Source organism: Aquarana catesbeiana, linkage group LG01 (assembly GCF_042186555.1).
Source record: "Aquarana catesbeiana isolate 2022-GZ linkage group LG01, ASM4218655v1, whole genome shotgun sequence".
Lineage (NCBI taxonomy): Eukaryota > Metazoa > Chordata > Amphibia > Anura > Ranidae > Aquarana > Aquarana catesbeiana.
The window spans coordinates 503654379-503672988 of record NC_133324.1 but is presented as its reverse complement, the minus strand read 5'-3'; the positions used below and the strand labels follow the sequence as shown (position 1 = coordinate 503672988).

At 42.5% G+C, this 18610-nt stretch overlaps 1 protein-coding gene across 1 annotated transcript in view; it reads right to left on the bottom strand.

The window, feature by feature from the left end:
- NR2F6 (nuclear receptor subfamily 2 group F member 6) overlaps positions 1-18610 on the bottom strand; it is a 67453-nt gene that overhangs the window by 28099 nt on the left and 20744 nt on the right. The gene's annotated exons all lie outside the window — the stretch shown is intronic.

Here is an 18610-nt window from a genome sequence, read left to right as displayed (position 1 = left end):
AGAGTACTCATTTCTTGCACAAACATGGATGCATTGGAATCAATCAAGATTTGGCATAAAAAAATAAATTTCTTCTCGAAAGCTGTAGAACCACAGACACCCCTCCCCTCCTGGTAACAGTCAGTCTTTTTTTCCACTTTAAAATGATTGTAAACATGCCATTTATTTTCCTTTTTTAACTTCAATACCAGGCATTTTCGCCCCTTCCTGCCCAGGACAATTTTCAGCTTTCAGTGCTGTCGCACCTGGAATGACAATTGCGCTGTCACGCAACACTGTACCCAAACTAAAATTTTATCATTTTCTTCCCACAAATAGCTTTCTTTTGGTGGTATTTGATCACCACTGGGGTTTTTATTCTTTGCTTAAAATGGATGTAAACCCGAAATGTATTTATTTTATATATATATATATATATATATATATATATATATATATATATATATATATATATATATAATAAAATACTGTAGAGTATAAGATTTCCTATCATTTGAGCCCAGTCTTGCCACACAGAGTTAATCCATCTCTGAGCAATCCTCTTTTATTGTTCAGTGAGAGAAGTCTTGACAAACTGACAAAAACTTTGTCAAATACTCCCCCTTGCTATGAGTAACAGCCTAAGACACAGGCATGATTTTTTAATTCCCTCCATCACTCCTTTCTTCAGCAGCTCTGCAAGGATTGGCTGTTCCACACCTCAGCATGATTTGGCGTCATGTGGTTACTTTCCTGTCTTTTCACTGGATGTTAGAGATCATAGCAGAAGTTCAGTGTAAGAAATACACAGGAGAAAATGCATATTGACAAGGGGAGTGTAGAGGTGGGCGGGGAGTCTACTGACATCACGACTCCACCCACCGAGCTCCAGACAACAGACCCACCCACAGAATCTGCAGTTTTTCGGGTCTAATAACAGACAGAGGGGAGACATTTGACAGGTAAAGATACATGCAGGAGGCATGTATATCCTTATAGATAACCCCTATGGCAGTAGTTTAGAAAGGATGACATTGGGTTTACATCCACTTTAACGAAAAAAGACCAACATTTTTGAAAAAAAAAAAAAAAAAAGTTTTTCTTCGTTTCGGTTATAAAATGTTGTCTCCTTCACTGATGAGTACTGATATGTAGAATTGATGGGCACTGATAGGCGGCATTAACAGGCGGCCGTGATGGGCACTGACAGGCAGCTGTGATGGGCAGCACTGATGAGGTTCTGACAGGTGTTATTGTAAGGCACCGATTGGCACTGTGGTGGGCACCTACAGCTGTTTCTGATGGAGCACTGACTTGCAGCTGATGGGCACCTTTTGATGGGGCTGTGCTGATAATCAATGTGCCGATTATCAGCACAGACCCCCCTCCAATAGTGAGAGCCGCCGATTGGCTCTCCCTGTCAGCACGAACCGAGGAATGCCGTTTACCGGCACTTCCTGGTTCACGCGATGATCAGCTGTGATTGTCAGCTCTGTCAGAGGCTTCTTACCACAAATCGGACACACGGCATGTCAGACTGACACGCTGCACGTTGGCATGTTATCCTGCTGGACGTCATATGACACCCATTCAGGATAACAACCACTTCCTGGCCGTCAATCTGCTATAGGCCGGGCGGGAAGTGGTTAAATAACATACCTACTCTGGTTTTGCACCGAGCAGCCCCGATCCTCCTCTTCTCAGATCCCCCTACTGGCACTCTTTGCTATGGGGATACTTGTGCCGGCTCGATCCAATGCCGCATTGTGTGTATCTATTTGACATATACAGTGTGACTTGGACCCACCCCTCCCCATAATCTCCTCACAGGCTGTGATTGACAGAAGCAGGAGCCAATGTTTCCCACTGCTGCATCTGAGTCCTGTGAGGAGGGAGAGTGGGAGCAGCACTGGATCGAGATTGGGTTCAGTTAAGTATACAGAGGGGGCTGGTCATAGAAGGTCAACTTAAGGTGATACTAAAGTCTTATTTCTTTTCATTTAAAAATAGCAAACATGTTATTGATCCAGGGAAAAACCGTTTGTCTCTCGGGGGATCAGGAAGGAATTTTTTCCCCTGCTATAGCAAATTGAATAATGCTTTGCTGGAGGTTTTTTTTTCGCCTTCCTCTGGATCAATTGTGGGCATAGGATTGTGTACATGGGATTGTATTTTTTTTTTTTTTTTTTATGGTTGGTTGAACTGGATGGACTTGTGTCTTTTTTCAATCTGACTATGTAACTATGTTATACTCATCTGCTCTGTGCAGTGGATTTGCACAGAGCAGCCCAGATCCTCCTCTTCTCAGGTCCCTCTTTGGTGCTCCTGCCCCCTCCCTCCTGCTGAGGGCCTCCACAGCAAGCAGCTTGTTATGGGGGCACCATTCAAAGAACCATGGCGCGGCCCTGCCCCCTCTCTCCTCTGAATGGCTCACTGACTTTGACAGCAGCGGGAGCCAATCAGGAGGGAGAGTCCTGGACAACAGAGTCTCTCCTGCAATATCGCTCGATTGAGATGGGGCTCAGGTATTATAGAATGCATGAAGATAAAAAACCTTCTGCCTTTACAATCACTTTAATGCATGGATGCAGTAAGGTAAAAAAACCTGCCTTTAGAACCACTTTTAGGCCTCATGCACACGAGACGCTGTTAAACGCGCATTCAGAGGCAGTTGGACACTTTTTTCAACTGCCCCTGAACCCATTCAATGTTAACCTATGTGTCCATGTACACAGTCACGTTTTTTGGCATTTTTAGGCTGTTGCGTTTAACCTCGTTTTTCCAGAAGCAAAAAAATGGGTTCAGACGCAAAAAAGTTTTCCACGTTTCAGATGCCAAATGCGGCTAAACGCCGGGACTGCGTTTAGCCGCGTTTGCGTTTATAAGTGTTTTTAAAGGAACATTTTACGACCCGACTTTGGGGCCCCTAAACTAAGTGGCCCCGAGATATGGGGCCCCAAAGTCGGGTCACAAAATGTCATTCTCTGCTGTAGAAAAGTGTTTGAAATTTTGGGGCCCCATATCTCTGGGCTACTTGGTGCTAGGAACCCCAATTTGGACATGTTGTAGCATTAGTTCCACTGTGTTAGCACACCAAATTTGGGGATCCTAGCACCGCGTGGACCTGAGATATGGGGCCCCAAAGTTGGGTCGCAAAATGTCATTCTCTGCTCTGCTGACGCTTCTAGACGCAAACGCGGTAAAACGCGGCATGCAAACACGGCAAAACGGGCGTTTCTAAACGCCGGTTTCAGCTTTTAAAAACATGTGTTCAGCAGAGTTTGCACCGGCGTCTCATGTGCATGAGGCCTTACAGGTCAAGCTGTTCAGAATAACTTTCAGTTACAGGGGACGAACCAAGTAACATTGACACGGGTGCTTATAAGGCTTCATGTACGTTGCTGCTGCTAAATGGACATTTAGGAGCAGTTGGGCATTTTTTTCAACTGCTCCTGAACTTTCCTCTGTTATATTATCAGTAGATGTACACAGGGTCGTTTACAGTCATTTCTAGGCAATTGAGTTTAGAGGCTTTTTTTTGGAATGCAAAAAAATGGGTTCAGAAGCTGAGTTTAGAGGCATTTCAAGTGCCAAATGCTTCTAAACGCAGCTAAACGCAGTAACTCGCGTTTATTATTATTATTATTATTATACAGGATTTATATAGCGCCAACAGTTTACGCAGCGCTTTACAACATTAGGGCAGACAGTACAAGTACAATACAATTCAATACAGGAGGAATCAGAGGGCCCTGCTCGTTAGAGCTTACAATCTAGGAGAGTTTAGCCACATTTCGTTCAGTTCGTTCATTTTTCATTTTTGGCTATTTTGAAAAAAAATGTTTTCTTTTAAACGTAAACGTGGAAAAACACCGCATGTAAACGCGACAAAACAGACGTTTTAAACGTGGGTTACCATCTGTCACGTTAAATCGTTCAGGAGAGGTTGTAAAAACGTCCCGTGTAAATGAAGCCTAATGGTCATTTTAAAACCATTTTTTCCAAAATAAAACATTTTGTAACTGCTAAAAAAATTTTGAATGATGTTGGGCTTAAATTTGTTTCTCTTACTTAAAAACAACTGTAGCTTTAGTGCAAGTTGTTCTGTAAGGCACAGATCTAACTCCTTGAGTGCAGTCTAAAAAGCTAACAGAGAATGCATCTAGCGGCTTGAGGCGATTCAGTTCGCATTTGCAGCGCTTTACAAATCATTCATTCATTCATTCAGTATACCTAGTCTGACACTTCTGCAAACTTAAAGTGGAACTTTATGTAAAAAATAAAATAATGGCAGAACATGCAGGACTTTTAATGCAGAGGAGACATGCTATGCCTCTTTTGCATTAAAAGTTACTTACCTGCCTGTCCACCCCTGTGCAGTTCATTGTACAAGTTCAGCAATGCCAAGATGACCAATCTCATCTATAAAGGAGGGACGTCATCTCGGACCAGCCAATGGAAATGACCGGCGATCGATAACCTGAAGCCGGCCAACCAAAGATATCCCGTGGCAGGCAGAGAGCTCTAGGATGTTGCATTGCTATACATAAATAAAAGTTTAAAAAAAAAAAAACAACACACAACTTAAAATTCAACTCAAATGCATTTCTGCATTTTTGGGCTGTGTAGGAAACATTAAACACAAATGAGTCTCAATGGTTGCATTTCAACCTAGGACCCAGCACTGTAAAGCAGTATATACACAGTATATTTTGTAGTCAGGATGGAGCATAAACTGCAGTTTTTTTCAGCTTTGCACTATACATAAAACTTTATAAATGAACAGGGTTCTTCTTAAATTCGCTCTTGTGCATGTGTCTACAGCTGTACAGACAAAAAGACTATAAACAGCACAAAGAAAGGACTTTTCTAAATGACTGTGCATGAAGTGCAGCAAAATATGCTACCAACAATCCTAGCTGTCCTTGTGGTTTGGGTACATTTTTAATACTTCTTTTCCCTTCCTCACCTATATTTGCAAAGCTGTTGAGTAGAATGAGTCACAAACTATGATGTCAGTATTATTGCTGCTACCTTATCGCTGGTAATTAGTGTCACAATAAACTTTAGTGCTGTACAAACTACTAAGCACCAAATGGATATGTATTATATTATTCAGGTATGCAATGAGAAGCATTGTATCTTCTGTATATTTTTGAATGTTTATCCTGCATTCCTCTAGAAGGTGTATGTTATTTAATACCTAGATTATAGAAAATACAGACAATCAATATTGAGATAAATACCGGTAAGTACCTTGCCATTGTTGAATTCCCCTTCAGAAAACATAAGCTGATCGACAGGAAAACTCATCCATTCCTTTAAAATACAGAGTTACTGATACCAAACATACAGATCAAAAATTCTAATATCACTCATTGGCTTAGCAGCCTAATGTAACAGGACCTCCTCACACCTCAGTGTTGTGGTACACTGCATTCATGAGTGAAAAATGAGTTGCTGGTCCTGGTTTTCTTGCAATACACAGCAGGTCTATCAGCCCCTACTGTATTTGTGGGCTAGGGCTCCATTCTGAATGAACACTGGACTGCACCACAAAGGAGGTGTGAAATCAGGCAAACAGTATTTTTAGGAGCAGTACAGCAAAATTCCAACTTCTGCCAAAATGGTTTTGCATAAATTTGAGAAGAGCAACATTATGTTCCTATTAGAGCTGGGTGATTTTCTCCAAAAAAAAAAAAAAAAAAATCTGCAATTTTTTTTTTAAAATAACTCGATTCACGATTCGAAACAAGTTTTTTTTTTTTTTTTTGATGGACACCGCGCCGGTCCCCAGGAGCTGTGGGCAGGAGTTTTTAAGCAAGCCGCGGCTTCGGCCTAGTCCGCGAAGCCGCGGCCTCACCTAAAGACTCCTGCCCGCAGCTCCTCAGGACCGGCACGGTGTCAGCGCCAGTCCTGGTGAAAAAGAAAATCTAAAAAAATCGATTTGCTGAAAATTTGAATCGATTTGAACTCTCTACTCGATTCAAGATTCAAACCAATTTTTTTCCCCAGCCCTAGTTCCTATTATTTCACCTGACTTCCTGTCAGGGAAATGACTATCAGAACAGATAGCAATAGTAACCTGTCAGGGGTTCTAACATTTCACTGATAAATAGGTAACATTTTGTAGGAGAGGACACAGACTGCAACAAAACATATAACCGTCTATACCAAAAGGAATTGGGGAAAATCTGTCCAATGGGTTCACACACACACCACATTACAACAATAAAAACCTGAGAAAGGGATAAAAAAAAAAAAAAAAAAACCCTTTCACTCTGTTCAAAAGTAAAAGAAGATCTAAAGTGCATCTAAACCCAAAAACAAAAATGGAATATTTTCCATCTTACATTCATTCACCCCATTTGTGTGGCTTGAGAAGTCTGTTAATTAACCTCTTCCCACCAATGGTTCACATATGCGGCCTCTCAGCAGGTGGGCTTTAACGCAGAGAGGCCACATACATGCAGCCCTATGGGAACATATTTCTGTACTGGGAGCAGGGCTCTGCATGCTCCCAACACAATCACAGGTAGGTACCAGAAAGCTCCTGATGCATACTAAGGGAGCTTTCCAATCACTTAACCGTTGTGACAGTCTATGGCCAGCTAAAAGCCTCTTGCACACTGTAATGATGTATGAGCATCAGACATCCCTGGCAGAAAAAACGTGAAGATGGGCTATATATCACTGCCATATTTGTGCGTATTTGCGAGCATGCACACGAGCAGAAAAGGGTGGCATTTTTGTGTATTTGTGAGCATACATACAAAAATACTAACTGACAATTTCGTTTTTTGTCTTTTTTTTTTAAAGGATCAATACGTAACACATGTTTTTTTTATTATTTTAAATTTAACTGTCTATAATAAAAGTTACAAACGTATAAAAATTCAACATTCAGAACAACAAAGTGTCAACAACAGTGAACAATGCAGCTCCCATACAATAATACGTGACCGGTTTCATCTAACGGAGTGAACATAAAGTACATATTCAAGCACATAAGGTTTCAAATCTTTACACCCCAAAAATACCAATAGTGCTTTTACCAGGTGTTCATCAAGGCCCAGCCCACAACATGTGTTAACCTATAATCAATTAGGCTACTCTCACACTGGATGGTAAAGTGCCGCCATTTTTAGCAGCGTTTTACCGTAATTTTTGTGGAGGTTTTCAGCCGCTAGCGGGGTGCTTTTAACCCCCGCTAGCAGCTGAAAAGGGGTTAAAACCGCTGAGAAAGGGCCTCTGCAGCGACGCTATGCCGGCGGCGCTGCCCCATTGATTTCAATGGGCAGGGGAGTTTTAGGAGCGGTGTATACACTGCTCCTACAGTGCTGCAAAGATGCAGCCTGCAGGACTTTTTTTGGCGTCCTGCCAGCGCACCGCTCCAGTGTGAAAGCACTCGGCTTTCACACTGGAGTGACAGGAGAGGTTCTTTACAGGCGCTATTTTTAGCGCCTGTAAAGCGCCTCAGTGTGAAAGCAGCCTTAATAAATCTGAAGCCATAGAATTGTCATTAATCCAACCACCCCACACCTTATCAAATTTAGACGGTATCGCTCTATTAGGGTTGCCACGTCATCCCTTTGAACATGAACACGTTAAACAGGTTCTGAGGCTAATTTATTGCAGATAAGGTACCAAGTTTAATTATCATCTTAATCAGCCACAGAACCTGTGTAATATGTGTTCAGTTTTTAAAGGGATGAGGTGGCAACCCTACCCTCTACTCAGATATGTAGCTTTGTACAATGCTTGTGTATTATTCACTAACGCCTTTCAGGCCATAATGGCAGGGGCCACTGGTTTATTCCATGACAGGATTATTATTTTACATGCATAGAACAGAAGCAGGGTAAGTAGTGTATGGATTACCTGTTTGGGTGCCAACGGATTTACTAGGCCCAATAAACAAACTTCTATTAAAGGTCTAATAGTGATGGTCATGACCGATTTACCACAATCCATAACCTCAGATCAGAACAGTTGAACGTGTGCACAATACCAAAAAACATGGAGAAAATCCGCTCCAGGAGAAGCACACCTCCAACAGTTCGCAGAGTATACGGGAAAAATTCTCGCAAGTTTAGCTCAAGTGTAATACATTTTATGGAGACATTTAAATTATATCAGGTGGTCCCATGCGGACACTAACCTGGAGAAGGTACGTCATCACTATTGAGTTGCGGGAAGTCCGCCAATACGTAGCGTATGTTTACTCATCTTTGTGTACAGGCACATTGAAAACAATAGGATGCATTTACAACAGTAAAAAAATAAAAAAGGCCAGTATGCCTGAAAACGGAGTGTTTTCAGACAGCAGTTTGCAAGAGGTCCAACAGTGATCCTCACTGTTTCACAAAAAAGTTTGAGAAACACTGGTCTAACACTACCCTCACACCAGATTAACAATGCTACTACTGTCCAAAAAGGTGCCTCCGTCGCTCTTACATTCTGAGTGGAAACACTCTAAGAAAGGAAGTGTGTTACTGGCCAGATCAGTAAAAATACAGTAAAAGGAAGAAAAAAAAAAAAAAAAAGAAGCGGAAAAAGAAAAATGTAGCCCAAATGACTGGGAATTGGTAAACTGCAACAAAATACATTTTTGTTTTTTGCATTTTAAACCACCCATCATGTATTTTATCTGGTTGCCCAGGGAGTTAAGCAGGCCATACACGGTCGAATTTCAAACTAATTTTCTTTTCAAAATCAGAAAGTTTGGTTTTTTTTTGTGATCCGATGATGCCATTGATTTTCGAAATTCGGCCGACCAAACCTTCAAATTCACCTCATGTTGCTACAGAAAATAATTTTCGTGGCTGGGAATCTTTTCTCTCCGTAAATTTTCTTTTCTTATTACATTTCTCGCACGATTCTCCCATCATTGATTAGAAAATCGTTCGTTTTTCTAAAAATTTCCAACATGTCCGATTCCTCAAATTTGATTGCCGCACAAAAATCAGCCGTTGCTGCAGCCCACTAATGGTGCGAAATTCGTACGAAAATTCTTGGATACGATTTTCAAAATTCGAACCGTGTATGGCCGGCATAAGGCCCCTTTCACCCAGGCGTTCTGATCAGGTCCACCTGTTAAATTTTTGAGCGGACCTGATCGAAAGATCTATTCATCCCTAAAGACAGGCAGGTGTAAACAAATAAAAGAACTAAAATATGGCATTGGAAACCATATATCCTACTTTCCATGCCTTTTTAATGAAGAAAAAAATGCAGTGGACTGCAAAAAAAAAAAAAAAAAAAGACAATCATATAGCGTTCACAATCACACCTAAATCCCTCACTTTTTTTCCCCCTGATGGCTAGAGATGGCGTGTGCCCGTTTGTTTTGTATCTGTTACAAGTTGAAAGAGCATGCTGGTATGTGAAGCACAGCAGGAGGAGGACCCCTGCTTCCAAGCTTACTCCAGACAAAACATGTTTGTGTTCTGGCATGCCAAGTAAAACCAGATGCATACACACCGTATACATTCGGATCCACAGTATCCTTCAGAAACATTACACAGCTGCTGTTTGGGGACACTCCAGGAAAGTGTTAATCCTGCAGTCCAAGTGGGTTAAGGTAAATAAAATTGTGCAGGAGATGCAGGATGGTTCTACACCTTAAATAAACACATTGCAAAGGTCAAGAGTAATAAATGTTTCTCTTAACTGGGGCCAGGCCTCCACACTAATTGCACACGCAAGTGCTTGCTTTCTTATGTACCCTCCTGACAAAGGTTCCTGAGACATTCTATGTTGAATTTTAGAATGAAAAAAAAAAAAAATACAATAAAAAGTTTGCTTCAAAGCTGCATACCCTTAAAGAGAACCTGACAAAAGCATACTGAACCACCCTAACCCCAATATAAGAGACATTAGGTAATGCTCATATTTGTAAAAAAAAAAAAAAAAAATTATAAAAAAAGGCAGTAAACTGATGCTGTCAGAACTCACCACCTTCATGAGATTAACTTTCCTTTCTGAGTTGTCTTAAAATTTATATACTTCCAATGGCTCATGAAAACTGGAAGTTTTGTCCAGCTCTCCTAAACACCTTTCCTCCTGGCAGCAGCGTTTTGGGAAAAAAAAAAAAAAAAAACCCACACATGACGCATGTAACACATCTAACCACATTTAGGTGTGTCAAGTGCTCGAGTGTTAATGCATTTAATTGGCCAGAATAATAATTTATTTTGGTCTTTGAAATTAACGTTCAAGCGCTTGCTGCAACTAGCGTTAATGCACGTTCATACGCATTAAGCGTTTTGCTGCCTCTAAACACCTATGTGTGCATTGAACACACTAATAGTCGAAACCATTGGAAAACTGAAAAAAAAAAAAAAAGTGTGGACTTTATAGGCACACTTTAAAAGCTTTACAATGTTTATTTATGAAAATTAACCACTTGCTACCCAGGCCAATTCTGACATTTCTCTCCTACATGTAAAAATCATAATTTTTTTGCTAGAAAAATTATAAGAACCCCCAGACATTATATATAAATTTTTTTTTTTTTTTTAAGCAGAGACCCTACAGAATAAGTTGGCGATCATTGCAACTTTTTATCTTGCACGGTATTTGCGCAGCAATTTTTCATGCATTAAAAAACAAAAACAGTAAATTTTGCCCAGTTTTTTGTATATTGTGAAAGATGATGTTACACCAAGTAAATAGATACCAAACATGTCACGCTTCAAAATTGCACACGCTTGTGGAATGGCACCAGACTTCGGTACTTAAAAATCCCCATAGGCGGTGCTTTACATTTTTTTTATGGGTTACATGTTTTGAGTTACAGAGGAGGTCTAGTGCTAAAATTATTGCTCTCACTCTAACGTTCGCGACGATACCTCACGTGTGGTTTTAATGCCGGTTACATATGTGGGTGCGACTTACGTATGCGTTCGCTTCTGCGAGCACGCGGGGACGCTTTAAATTATTATTTTTTTCTTTCATTGTTAATTTTACTTTTCTATTTTTGACACTTTCTTTTTTTTTTTAATCGCTTGTAAACATCCCTTGTAATAGGAATAGTGCTTGACAGGTCCTCTTTACAGTGAGATATGGGGTCAATAAGTCCCCAGATCTCACGTCTAGGCTGGGAAGCCTGAAATCAAAAAAAATGAAGATCTCTGCTTCCCAGCCAAGGCGGCGGCATTATTTCAAATGCAGAGGCCAAGCGTGACGTCATAACATCATGCCCAGCCTCTGAACGAACATAGAGACTCCGGGGATCATCTGGCCCGCTGGAAGTCTCTATGGTCAGCATCCGAGGCCGGTCGCGTCCCCTCCCGCTGCCTTTAAGAACGATCAAGCAGCTGAACAGCAGGGAATTGCCGGATCTAAAAGACGATATCTGAATGATGCCTGTAGCTGCAACGTTATATGGCTTTGCGTGGGCGGCAAACGGTTAAAGACAAATTAAAAAAACATGTAAATCTGTGAAAGTGACTAAAACGTGTCTCACTCCAACTGGACTCAATAGTAGGGATTGACGGATTATCGGTAAGGCTGATTATTGCAGGCCAATGTCAGCATTTTCCGGGAAAAAAAAAAAAAAAAAAAAAAAAATCGAAAAATCGGTCGCAAACTAGACCGATACTGCTTCAAGGGGTTTTACCGGGTTGATGCCTGCAGCTGCAGGCATCACCCCTGTACCGTTCTTTGGAGCAGATGGTCGGCTACATTGTAATAACAACCGATGAGGCTCAGCAGCCGCTCGGCTGTTATTACAAGATGCGGGAGGGGACCCCCCCCCCCCAGCCGTCTTCTGCCACTCGCCCGGGCCCTCCTGTCCCACCGCCAGTTTTAAAAAAAAAGAAAGTATTCAAAAACGCCGATCTTGACGTTTTAAATACTTTCCAGTACAGAGGAGGGGTTTGGGATCTTATAGACTCCTGATCCATAAAGAGTACCTGTTACTGCCTATTACTGTCACAATGACGTTTACATTCCTTGTGACAGCAATAACAGCGATAAAAAAAAAAGTGTAAAAATTTTAAATGTACAGAATAAATCGGCACATAATATCGGCTATCGGCCTGAGAGGTGGACGAAATGTCGGTATGTATCGGCACCGAAAAAACGATATCGGTCGATCCCTACTTAATATACTACGCTGATAGGCCAGAAAGAAACCTGAATATATCAATACCCCAATGGAATAACATATATAGTAACCTGAAGGGGTAAACCCTGTGTAAGATGTACCTATAGGTAAGCCTAGAATAAGGCTTACCTATAGGTACTGTAAATATCTCCTAAATGTGCACCGTTTAGGAGACATTTACTGTATACTTCGCCAATGACATCATCGGCGCATGACCTCTGAAGGACCGGTGGCTCCTGCGCGCATGTGCGGGAGTGACATCATGCGGCCCTGGCCAGTCACACAGCCAGAGTCTGCGGCCCCGGAAGGAAGACAGGCAAAGATGGATGTGGCCTGCAGTGGAGACGACACGGGCTTTGTTTGCAGGCAAGTGTCACATAATGTGCCAGTATGCTGCACATTAGGCCTTTATTTTACAGGAAGAAGAAAGGAAGAAAAACCCACCAGGATTTACTTTCTCTTTATTAGAGCCGGTTCAGAAATTGTCGATTATGCTTTTCAAAGGTTCAGAAGACTTGCTCGACTAGTTTCGTGCTTAAAAAATGCTTCTTCTGCAGCTAAATAAGTAAAGGTATCATACATAATATACATCACTGAGGCAGAGCAGATAACTGGACAGAAGCTTCAAGGGGACCACCACATCAAAGAGGGCAGTGACGGGGTGCATAAACAAAAGGCGCCAGTGAAGCAGAAAGGCCAAGTCATCATATGGTACAGCGCAGCATGCCCCTGGATGAGTGTCCCTACAGATAGAAGAGTAGGCTAATAGGCAGGGGTGTTCAGAGCCAGAAAACAAAACAAACAAAAAAAAAACAACGCCAGCAGTGGTAAAAATAAAATGCCCTTTGTGCAAGAGGAGTGTTTGTTACCCCAACGTTTCATATTCCCGATATGTGGCTGCTGTACCATGTACTTGTATGGGAAAGTATCCTGTTCTAGTTGCATTGCTTCCTTTGTGTGAAATCCCTGGTGTTCCTGCTAGTCACTCTGCTTTCCTATTAACAAACTGACCACACTAAGCATGAGAGCACAGCGTGGTCAGTTCTCTAGCTGTGCTGGGAACTCAGCCTGCTCTCCAACAATGATCAGACTTGTCCTAAACACCCCCTGACCTCCTGAAGCACAACTTGTCACTCTCTCAGCTATCTGTTACAATTTTTACTTTTGCTTTTTCATACTTGCTACAAGTTCACTTTAAGGCTCCATGTAATCTAGCGTATTTGTAAACTCCTAGAACCTATTATGAGCATTTTTTTTCCTACTCCTAGAAGCCAAATAGTGTTGTCCTATGCGTCATGCACACTACTTTAGGCCATTAGCATTTTTGGAGCTAGTAGAAAAAAAAAAACACTAAACACTCCTAAACACAACTGAAACGCTCTTGAAAGCTTTTTTCAAGCATTTTTTTCCCCTTCATTTACTGTAAAAGTGCTAATAAATGCTAACGTTCCTAAAAGCTACTAAAACACTACTACAAATCGGCACAAAAATGCCATTATCAGCATTTTTCTCAATATCGTTTTTTTGAGCTTATTAAAAAAATATGCTAGTGTGCACGGAGCCTCAAACCATTTAGGCTTTTTTGTGTGCCTGGGGAGTTCCTGAACAGTAGCCTAGACTTATTGTAATTACTGGTGCACCGAAATTTCGGCCACCGAAATATATCAGCCGAAAGAAAAAAAAAGTGCAGATAATGGAGCCGAAAAGGGGGCGCGGCCGCCCCGCCAGGTGCCGCACATGTGTCATTCTGGCTTGCCCCTGTCAGAGTCCCCCCCCCCTCCACGTGAGCGTCATAAGACACAGCCTGCCAGTACCTGGTAGCGCGAATCACCGCAGCAACTATGTCCCGCCTCCTAGACCGCCTCTTGTGATAGACGGCACACTGATCAAATGCTGGGAATCATTGTGCCATGTGTCATAGGAGGCATGACATCGTTACAGCGGCTGCACAGCGATTCAGATCCAGCTCTGTGACAGTGCGAGATTGCGCTACCAGGCTGCACCCCATGGGCACTAATGAGGCTGCATTGATCTCCTGTACTATGTCCACAGTCTCTGACCATCTCCTGTACTATGTCCCCAGAGCACCCAATAAGGAGATAGTATGCGACCGCCCTAAACTACGTGGCATGTTCACCAATTCCAGGAGCCTGGCGGACAAGATGGGAGAACTAGAGCTACTGTTGTACGAGGAGGATTTCGATTTTTAAGGAATTACAGAAACTTGGTTCGACAGCTCTCATGATTGGCTGGCAACCATTCAAGGATATTCCCTATATCACAGGGATAGAGAGGGTAAAAAGGGGGGAGGGGTATGCCTGTATATAAAAAATGATGTACAAGTGAATGTGAGAGATGACATCACTAAGGGAGCAAGGGAGGAAGTGGAATCCTTATGGGTAGCGCTACAAAAAGGGAGGAAAGTAAAGGGAAAGTTTAACTGGGAGTATACTAAAGGCCCCCTAACCTGAGGGAGGAGGCAGAGGCGGACTTCCTATCACAATTTAGATTAACGGCAAGAATGGGAAGTGTCATTATAATGGGGGAAATTAATTATCCAGACAGACTGGGTGGAAGGAACAGCGTGCATTCATCTAAGGCACGCCAGTTCCTAAATGTCTTGCAGGACAATTTCATGGTTCAGATGATATAGACACACCAACTAGAAACAAAGCATTACTAGACCTACTGATTACCAACAATACAGACCTGATCACAGATGTGGAAATAGGGGGCAATTTAGGAAACAGCGATCACAGGTCAATTAGTTTTAGTATAAAGCACACAAATAGGAAACACAAGGGGAATACAAAGACACCGAATTTCAAAAGAGCCAACTTCCCTAAACTACGATCCTTGCTAGAAAATAATAGTTGGGATAAAATCTCAGGAACAAAGAACACAGAGGAAAAATGGGTATGCTTTTAAATAGATTAAATAAGGGCATTAGCCAGTGCATCCCAATGGGAAATAAATTTAAAAGAGCTAACAAAAGTCCTGGGTAGCTTAACTCCAACGTAAAAATGCAAATAAAACGCAAAAGAGAAGGTCTTCAAAAAATACAAGTCTGAGGGTTCATCATCAGCATTCCAACTTTACAAAGAATGCAACAAGAATTGTAAGGGTGCAATCAGGGCAGCTAATAGAACTCTAAAGACACATAGTGGAGGAGAGTAAAAAAAAAATCCCAAGAAATACAGAAGTACATAAATAGTAAGAAAGGGAGGTCAAATCATATTGGTCCCATAAAGAATGATGAAGTGAATCTGGTTACCAAGGATAGAGAGATGGCGAAGTTATTAAATTTATTCTCCTCTTCAGTCTTCACGAGGGAAACGGGGGGGGGGGGGGGGGGTTTGGCTTTGGTAACCAAAACTGCAATGTTTATCCTCATGACACATCACAGTAAGCACCCTCATGGCTAACAGAGGATAGAAATAGACTAGAAAAACTTAACATTAATAAGTCACCGGGACCGGATGGCTTCCACCCGAGGGTCCTTAAGGAACTCAGTCAAGTAATTGCCAGACCATTGTTCCTAATTTTTACGAACAGTCTACTGACTGGAATGGTACCAGCTGATTGGAGAAAGGCCAATGTAGAACCAATATTTAAAAAAGGGCCAAGATACATGGGATTACAGACTGGGAATTACAGACCAGTTAGCCTAACATCAATTGTATGCAAGCTCCTGGAGGGGATGATAAGTGACTATATACAAGATTTTAGTCAATGACAATGGTATCATTAGCAGTAATCAGCATGGCTTCATGGAGAATCGTTCTTGCCAAACCAATCCTATTAACCTTCTATGAGGAGGTGAGCTGCCATCTAGATAAAGGAAGGCCCATAGACATGGTGTATCTGTATTTTGCAAAAGCATTTGCTACAGTTCCCCATAAACGTTTACTGTACAAAATAAGGTCCATTAGCTTGGACCATGGGATGAGTACAGGGATTGAAAACTGGCTACAGAGGCGAGTTCAGAGGGTGGGGATAAATGGAGAGTACTCAGTGGTCCGGGGTGGAAAGTGAGGTCCCCCAGGGTTCTGTTCTGGGACCAATCCTATTTAATTTATTCATAAACGACCTGGAGGATGGGATAAACAGCCCAATCTCTGTATTTACAGACGATACCAAGCTAAGCAGGGAAAGAACTTCTCCGCAGAATGTGGAAACCTTGCAAGAAGATTTGAACAAATGATTGGGTTGGGCAACTACATGACAAATGAGGTTTAATGTAGAAAAATGTAAAATAATTAGGGGTGCACCGAATGGAAATTTTGGTGCTAAAACCGAAAACGAAGGATGCACTAGGCCAAAAACCGATACCGAAAATTACAGATTTTAAAAAACATTTATATTTTTATATAGAATTGTATTATGTTCAACTTTTTAATTAATATCAATTTAAATTATTATGAATTTATTGTTGGCACCTTTAGTGCAAGAAAGGTCAAGAAAAATGCAGTCTCTAACCATCTCTTGTATTATGTCCGCAGTCTCTAACTTAAACAAATTGCTAATATTATTAGCAAAATTTCCATTTGGTGCACCTCTAATAGATATGATACAAGAGATGGTCAGAGACTGCGGACATAGTACAGGAGATGGTCAGGGACTGCAGATATGATACAAGAGATCAATGCAGCCTCACCAGTGCCCGTCAGATGCAGCCTGCCTGTGCCCAGCAGCCTCACCAGTGCACGTCATATGCAGCCTACCTGTGCCCAGCAGCCTCACTAGTGCTTGTCATATGCAGCCTACCTGTACCCAGCATATGCAGCCTACCTGTGCCCAGTAGCCTCACCAGTGCCCGCCATATGCAGCCTCACCAGTGCCCAGCAGCCTCAGTGCGCGTCATACGCAGCCTACCAGTGGCCAGCAGCCTAACCTGTGCCCATCATATGCAGCCTGCTTGTGTCCGGATCAGATCGGCGATCTCCGTGTGTCACGGAGCTGGATTTGAATTGCCCAGGGCTGCAGTAAAAATGTCCCGCCTCCTGTGATGATGTCACATTGATTCTATGTCCGGCATTGGATCAGCGTGCCATCTATCACAGTAGGCACAATTCAGCTCCGTGACCCAGAGATTGCAGCAAGAGGAGGGGAGGGGAGGATTGGACACACCAGTGTGACACTCCGGCAATGGGCAGCACACGGGGCGGACCCCGCCCCCTTTCAGTATCGGCTTTTTTTTTTTCTTTCGGACGAATGAAAAAAAAAAAACACACAGTTTTCAGCCGATAATTTTTGGTGCACCTCTAAAAATAATGCATTTGGGTGGCAAAAATATGAATGCAATCTACTCACTAGGGGGAGAACCTATGGGGGAATCTAGGATGGAAAAGGACCTGGGGGTCCCTAGTAGATGACAGTCTCAGCAATGGCATGCAATGCCAAGCTGCTGCAAGCAAAGCAAACAGAATATTGGCATGCATTAAAAAGGGTATTAACTGCAGAGATAAAATGATAATTCTCCCACTCTACAAGACTCTGGTCCGGCCGCACCTGGAGTATGCTGTCCAGTTCTGGGCACCAGTCTTCAGGAAGGATGTGCTGGAACTGGAGAGAGTCCAGAGTCCCCGAGGGCTTTCACACTGGAGCGGTGCACTAGCAGGACAGGAAAAAAAAAAGTCCTGCTAGCAGCATCTTCGGAGCGGTGTATACAAAGCTCCTGCCCATTGAAATCAATGGGACCGAGAGGCTACACCGCTGGCAAAGCGCCTCTGCAGAGGCGCTTCACGGTGGTGGAGCATAGTAACCAGTCAGCTTCCAACTTCTGCTTGTTCAGTAAGGACCCCTTTCCGATCAGGTACGCCTGTCAGTTTTTCAGGCGGACCCGATCGGACGCTCCATTCACCCCTATGGAGCAGCAGATGTCAGCGGTAACACATCCGCCGACACTCGCTGCTATCTGATCCCTTCAGCCAAATCAAGATGGATTGTGAACTTATTTTTCGTCCCTCTGGTGTATCAGATAGGATGAGAACAGACAGGCTTTCCATTTTCATCCAATCTCCCCACAGAGGTGAGCGGGACTCTGACAGGTCTGTCTCCGCACAGTGTCATCCGCCTGCTCAGCAAAGATAAACAGATCGATCCCCTGCTGAGCAAGCGGACTTCGTTAAATGGACATGCCCGTGTGAAAAGAGCCTTAGGCTTTAAAAATTAAAAGAAAAAAAAAAAAAAAAAAAAAAAAGGCTCAACGGTTGCCATGCACAGCTGCTCTAGAATCTCTTTGCTCCAGTCTTAGTAATTTTTCCTTGTATTATACAGTGCTGTGATTTGGCCGCAAGATGAGGACTTCGGAAATAAAATGGAAGAGTCAGCCATTAACAGGAAACTTTGTATTTTCTGAATAAGTACAAAGTACGTGGTGACAGCATGGGCTACGCGGATTCTGATTGCTCGGTGCCGCCCATGTGACGGCTCAGACAAATTAGAATGCTCCTAAACGTACCCTATGACGAGGTACGTTCTGGAGATTAAGCCAAGGGGATTTCTAAGCCCCGGACC